Source organism: Mastomys coucha, unplaced genomic scaffold, assembly GCF_008632895.1.
Source record: "Mastomys coucha isolate ucsf_1 unplaced genomic scaffold, UCSF_Mcou_1 pScaffold20, whole genome shotgun sequence".
NCBI lineage: Eukaryota > Metazoa > Chordata > Mammalia > Rodentia > Muridae > Mastomys > Mastomys coucha.
This window is the reverse complement of record NW_022196903.1, coordinates 30,149,025-30,156,053: the sequence shown is the minus strand read 5'-3', so window position 1 is coordinate 30,156,053 and position 7,029 is coordinate 30,149,025. Positions and strand designations below refer to the sequence as shown.

General features: G+C 41.5%; 1 protein-coding gene across 6 annotated transcripts in view; it reads left to right on the top strand.

Moving 5' to 3' along the window:
- The first annotated feature begins 1,600 nt into the window (after positions 1 to 1,600).
- The window catches only part of Cnot4 (CCR4-NOT transcription complex subunit 4), a 108,602-nt gene continuing 103,173 nt past the window's right edge, over positions 1,601 to 7,029 (top strand). For 2 of the 6 annotated variants that reach the window (XM_031381522.1, XM_031381526.1), the window contains exon 1: positions 1,604 to 1,879. The gene's annotated coding sequence lies outside the window, so the exon portion shown is untranslated. Of the gene's footprint in view, positions 1,880 to 7,029 lie in introns of all 6 variants that reach the window. The other 4 variants (XM_031381525.1, XM_031381524.1, XM_031381521.1 and 1 more) reach the window with 3 other exon arrangements.

Genomic DNA, 7,029 nt, shown 5'->3' with positions numbered 1-7,029 from the left:
ACTATAAAAGGTTGTGAGCCACCACATGATTGCTGGGAATTGTTCTCTCAACCTCTGCGTTGTCTCTCCAGTCCCTTTTTTACCTTGAGACAAGGTCTCATACCACTATGTCCAAATGTGTGCTTCTTTATATATATGTGTATATATGTGTGTGTGAATGTTATATATATGTGTGTGTGTATATATATGTATACATACATGTATATATATTTGGCAATTTTATACGTGTATAAAATAAGTGTGAGTCATTCGCCCCTGGCCCCCAACCCAACCTTTTTTCTCTCTCTTACACCAAAGAAACCGGTCTGGCTGCCTCTTTTGTAAATTTTTTTTGTTTCTGTTTTTTTTTTTTTTTAATTCCTCGAGACATGGTTTGTAGACCGACGTGGCCTTGAATTCAAAGAGATGTGCCTGCCTCTGCCTCCAGAGTCCTGGCCTGTGCCACCACGTCCAGCGAGACTTAGACTTTAAAACTTCAATTTCTTTCCCTACTTTTCTCCCATTTTAATCCTTCCCCTCCAGCCTTTTGCCTTCAGGCCTTGAGTGTGCCAGACTAGCGTCCTACCACTGTGCTACATCCACAGTCCCATCTTATATATTTTAATCCTGGATTTGAAAACTTGTTTCCTTTCACTTCTCTTGCAAACCCTAGTACGTGCACACACCCTAGAATGGAGACAGGTTTGTGTTTCGCCCTCTGTTGTATGTTCCCAGCATACAGCACAGAACTGCGTACCAAGGAGCTCAGTACTTATATGAATAGGTGAAGAATACAGGCAATAAACAGAATCGACCGCTCCAGGAGCGCCACTTACACCAGAGTTCTGGGAGGCAACCCGGCAAGTCCAGTAAATAGATTTTGCTATTTAGAATTTCTCGGTGCTCGAACCGGCTGCAGTTGTATTATGTCCTTTGAGACGTGTTTATTTGTGCAGTTTACGAACCTGACGCACACATCTGTGCAGGCTGGACTCGTAGCCAGCAAGAGTTTGCAGTTAAGTCCACATGCTTTTCACATCACCAGCTCAACACAAGCTACTCTGACTGCACGCGTTATCTTGAGAAATGTCCACATAGCAATTCAGGTATTTCTTCACTGTTGATTTTACCGTAAGGAGGATGAGTTCAACTGTACTGGTGGCAGGACGCGCAAAGACCGGGGAACGAATTAACGCTCAGTGTCCCAAAAGTATCAAATCCCCACTCTAGATCAAATCCCGCGCTCTTGCAATGCTCAACCTGATTCTACCGCCACACCGCCCCCCGTAAAATACTTATCTATGGAGGGCGGGGCAGAAAAGACTCGTCCTCGCTTCCTCCGAATCAGTTAAGTTTCGTAGAATTTTGGTCTCCCTACATTTCAGCTAACATTACTGAAAACCGCCGACCACATGACACAGTAGCCACACACGCGGGCAGAGGAGGAAGCAAAACAAGAAGAAAGCCGGCGCTCCAGTAGCCACGTGAGGAACTAGTTCCCAAGCGCCTTCTCTAGTGATGACTTCAATTCCCGGCCTGCCTCGGGGCGGTTACTATCGGAGGACTACAACTCCCAGGGTGCAGCGGACCAGTCCGCCGCAACCTCCCACTCGCCCGCCTGCCGCTTGTCCCGCCCCTCCCCCGCCCCTCCCAGCCGGATCGGCATGCGCCTGCGCACCGGAGGCCGGAGGAGTCTTACCCTAATGTAAGATGGTGGCCCGTCTAGCCGTGGAACCCACCGAAAGCTGAGAGTCTCTCTCTCAGCCGTAAAGGTCGGACTCACTGAAGCAGTCAGGCCCGGTTCTGAAGAGTTTTTTCGCCGACTCTCGTTCATTGGTCTTCTGTGAGGACTCGGCAACGCGTGGAGTCGGCTAAGAGAAAAGCGAGGCAAGGCAGGCGGGTGAGTGTCTGCGGGGCTGGGCTTAGGGGAAACCCGGCGCTGACCGGCTACGAGAGAGCGGAGGCTTCGCTGGGACTGTGCAGGCCGCACCCCCCTTTCTCCCCACCCCCCCCACCCCCGCCCGCCTCGTCTTCACCCTCCTCCTCCTCTTCTGGCTGCCTCCTCCTCCTCTTCCTCCCTCTCCCCTCTACGCCACAGCAGTTACCACCAGGAAAAGGCAGCCGGGCTGGAGGCAGCGCGGCGGCGAGCGCCGGCTCTCCTTGGAGAATTTCTTCATTTGGGGACCCAAGAGGGCTTCTCATCACCAGTTTTCCCAGCATTTTTCTGGCAACAGTATCCTTACGTCTTGGTCCTCCTGTTTCCCCAGCCCCCTTTCCCCTCTGACGTCCTTTCCTACTGGCCCCGGTCTCCCAAGCCAGAGCCATCACTTCCACTCTGACGGGTGCTGCTGCTCACTGGCCACCCGTCCTGCTTGGTGGTTTTTTGCCCCCCTTTTTTTTTTTTTGGCCTCATCCCCTCCAATGAGGCAGCTCTGGATCTAGCCTCTGTCTCCCTCTGGTGCTTGCAGTCAGCCCCCAGTCTGTCTGCCAGATCCGAGTTGATTCCGATGTACAAGTCTCCTTTAACCACATCTGTCATCTTAAAGCCACCTCGTGAGTATCTAAATCATGTTGCTGCTCCGTTGCTCCGTGTAACCCACCTGTTTCTTAACCTACTTGAGAATTGTCGGTTCCTTCCCTCTTTCCAATGCAGATTCTTTGAGCACACACTCCCAGAAAAGGGGAGATGATGCCCCATGTTGTTCCTTGAAAAGTAAAGGAAGTTAGGAAGTGAATGAAGTGAGCAGGAGACTATTAACGTTAAGAGAAAAGATCTTTCTTTTGGGTACTCAGGAAAGGAATGTTTTGTTTTTTGTGATCTTTTTGTTGCTCATTCGATAACTTTTTACCCCTCTTTTCATTTTCGATCTTCTCCATGCCACTCAACATTCTCCTGAATTGCCTTTCCTCAGGACACTTGATGTTGTCTCTGATTATACCCATAAAGATCAGCTTAGCATTTCAAAACCAGGTGAATCTGGCACACACACAGCAGGCACACACACAACATTCATCCCTGAATACCACATGCAAATACAAATGGTATTTTGATTATATGTGGGTTACAGATTCCTTTTGTATCAATTATTGGCTCCGTTATATTGATTATGTTAATTGATAACATTTATTTTGATGGGTGTAAATTTGACTTCCCCCTTTCTCTTTTGATCTGGGAAATTCCCTCTTTTGACATTTCCAGGATAGGAGTTATCAGAATAAGTTGTATGGAAAAACACATAGGGTATGTATGAAGAGAAGTTGATATTTTGGGGTAAACTTTGTTTTTTTAAATTTTGGTTTTTTGAGACAGGGTTTCTCTGTATTATCCACACTATCCTGGAACTCACTCTGTAGACCAGGTTGGCCTCGAACTCAGAAATCCGCCTGCCTCTGCCTCCCAAGTGCTGGGATTAAAGGCATGCGCCACCACTGCCCGGCTGGGAAAAACTTAAATTCCTTTTTTTTCCATAGAAGAGAAGGGAGCTGAGGAAGTCACAAAGCTGTGCATATGCATACTTTCGATGGTACTTAACTGTAGTTACCTACAAGTAGAAACCTAAGAGCAAAGGGTGGCTTATGGTCTCTACATTATAGTGACAGCAGAATTGAAATGTACTAGTTTGTATCACCAAAGCTAGAGTCTTTGCTATAATACACCACAGTGACATAAAGAATTAGCAGAACAGCAAACAGGATTGTATAGGTCAGATAAACACATGTCAAGTTTGAACATAAGACATTGTGTTCTTAACATATATGTAAGAATACTTAAAGAGACAGTAACAGTCTCATAATGCAGTATGTCTCTTATTGGGAAAAAATAGTAACAACTTAAGTGTAAATGCAAATGCAGTTCCTCTAGTCACTTTTGCACATTGCTAGTTATTGTAAATTTTACACATTTCACCTGTAAAGCTTGAATATGCTTATATTTGATGTTACATTAAGTTACTGTGAAAATGTTTTTAAAAATGTAAACTAAGACTAGAAAAGCTGCTCATAAAGCTTCTCTTCCTTCCTCTTCTTTCCTCCCTCCTCCTCCTCTACTTCTTCCTTCCTTCCTTCCTTCCTTCTTTTCTTTTTTTTAGACCAGCAGTGTAGATCAGGCTGGCCTTGAACTTGTAGACATCCACCTGACTCTTCATCTTGTTACTCATAGCCAAAGCTCTTTATTTCAGCCAGCTAAGCCCCAATATGGCAAAACAGAATAAATCCCTATTCTGAAAATTGGAAGCATTTTATATAGGCATACCTTGTTTTTAGTTATACCTTGAAGTTAAAAAGAAAATAATACTTTTTGTTTAGTTTATCAATAACTTGTCTTTAACTCCAAGTAAAAACTAGATACTGGTGGAAAAGCTTGCCACTTTGAACAATTTTGTCTAGATACTCTTGGCAGTCATATTTGGCTGAATTGTAAGCAGTATGCTCTAAGGAGAAGACTGTTGGTCTGATAGAAGGGGGTGAGTGCTTTTTTAATACATCTTTTTTTTGTAAAGCTATTCGGCTCACTAAATATCTTAAGTACTTTCTTCTCCTTCTCTGAGGTCATCAGATTCTTGCTTCTAGCATAGAGAAGATGTAAAGAAGTTCTTTGACACTGACAGGAGGAAGTAAGCTGAAATTTATAAATATTTTTGTGTAGCTTTTATTTGTAACATTCAACATGGAGGCTTCATACTTAATGATTTTCTTTGATACTTTGGGATTCTTTCTGCAAATTGAGTAGTCAAAGTCTTCAAATGGATAGATTGTATAAGGTTTTTAAACATAAGATATTTAAAGTTGGTTTACCATATAATTTTTTTGAAACTTGCATCGACAAACCTTTAATTTGATTAGGATGAGAGATATAATCAAACAGCAAAATACAAAATAAAATTGTTTTGTGACACTTGTCAACTTCCTTCTAAATGGAAATACTAAAGGTGGCTTGCAGCCCATTACTTTGTTTTTGTTGTTCTGAAACAAAGTCTTAACTATAGCTCAGGCTATCCTGGAACTGACTGTGTAAAAGAAGTTGTCTTCAAGCACAGGGCAGTCATCCTGCTTCAGCTTCCTTAGGCTGGAATTACATGTGTGAGCGACCTTGTAACCAGTACTGGGTAACTCACCAAAGGGTCAGCTCTTAGCATTAGAATTTTACTTATTTATTTGTGTGGTACTAGGCTAGACCATGGACATTAAGTAACCTCCTGCACGTTAGGCAGTGGCTTTCAGGAGAGTGTTTCTGTAAAAAGGATTTTGTGTCTTAAGAAAATGAAAAACAATTCATTTAAGCAGTTTGGTTTTAGAAGCTTTTCTTTGTCTTCCTTCCCACTCCCTGTTTTAAAATGAGGCAGCACTTTTCACTTTAATGATTTTTTTTTAAATGTGACTGCAAGTAATTCTTGATTCATGTTATTGTTTTTGTATGTGAGATAGGGTAAATTTGTGAAAGGTTTAGTTTCTGCTGAAAATTCAAATAGTTTTGTCATTACCTTTATTATCACCTTGACTTTTTGTAATGGAAGTATAGTGAGCTAAGTTGGTTTTGAAACAAAAACAGTAGGGAAATAGGTTATAGAGGTTTTTGCTGTTCTAGAAACAGTATAACTAGAATGTACTACATACATTCCCCAAAGGATTTTTTAATCTAAATGGAACTTGTAAATGGTTTTCATCCCACTGGAATAGCATGTATCAGATAAAACTTGGTAACACATTCTAACATTTTATAAACTTTATGTTTCCTTCAGAGTTAATAGGAAAAGTCTACAAATACCCATTCTTGGAAAAAAAAATTGCACGAAACCTGGTAACTTAAAGATTTAATGTATTTTTGTCTCTCAGAAGTTGAGAGTTCAGTAGTTATGGTAGCATAATCAATCTACTACTTTGATCAGGTTGTGGGTATTTACACAGTTTATTTCAACATAATTTTTAATTTCATTTTGTAGACTTCTTTAGTTGAAAGATTGTGAAGTAAATGCCAGCGTTTCCAAATGCAGTTATCTAGTAGGTTCTGCTATATTATTCTCTAACAATTAAAAAAAAATTGTGTTTTTGCTTGTGTGCATTTATTTGTGTGTTCATACAGATTCATGTGTGGGTAGGCCAGAGAACAACTTCAGGAGTCAACTTTAGGAAGGTGGACAGAGTCTCCCATTGCCTCTAGACTCACCAATTAGGCTAGACTGGCTCATCATCAAATTCCTTCTGTCTTTGCCTAGCCAGGGCTGAGATTGCAAGTACACACCATGCCCAGTGAGTTTTGAGGACAGAGCCCAGTCCTCATACTTGTAAAATAAATGCTATATAAGCTATCTTCTCTCACCCTGGCTTTTTAAGTTTGGTGGATTTGTTTGTTTGTTTTGTCTTTGTTCCCCACAAAATTGTTTATGGACAATTTTAGCACTGTTTTTTGGTTCCTTATAGTTTAGTTTAGTTTAGTTAAGTGTTTCCATGCTAAGGAACAATTTCAGGTCTGTGCATATGAAGCAAGTATAGTACCACTTAGCCGCATCATTGTAATTTACTAGCATGATTTTCTTTTATTGGAAGAGGAAAACCTAAAGTAAAGATGTCCAAGTATAAGGCAGTCTGAGATGTTTTCCTTTTGTCTCAGTGTATTTGTGAAGATGGCTTCTTCATTAGTAAGCCGTTTGTAGGAAGATTCTCCTGTTTCAAGCTTTACTTGCTTTACTTGGGTAAGCCTTGCTATTTGCATAGCATATGTGTTATATATCTGCTCAAAACTTTTTGTTTGTTATGGTCATTAAAAAAAAAATCTCATCTCTTAAGAAGTTAAGCAGTTATGGAAAAGAATTAGAAATAAAAATGACCAAATTGGCTTGTGTGCAAAACAGTGTGTAAAATGTTGTGTAAAAACAGTGGTTAAATATCAGGTATAGTGACATATACCTTTAGTCCCACCGTTTGGGAGTAGAGACAGGATAGGTCTCCGAGTTTGAGGTCAGCCTGGTCTATTTAGTAAGTTCTAGGACAACCAGGACTACACAGTGAGACCCTGTCTCAAACAAACCAAACCAACCAACCAACCAGCCAAAA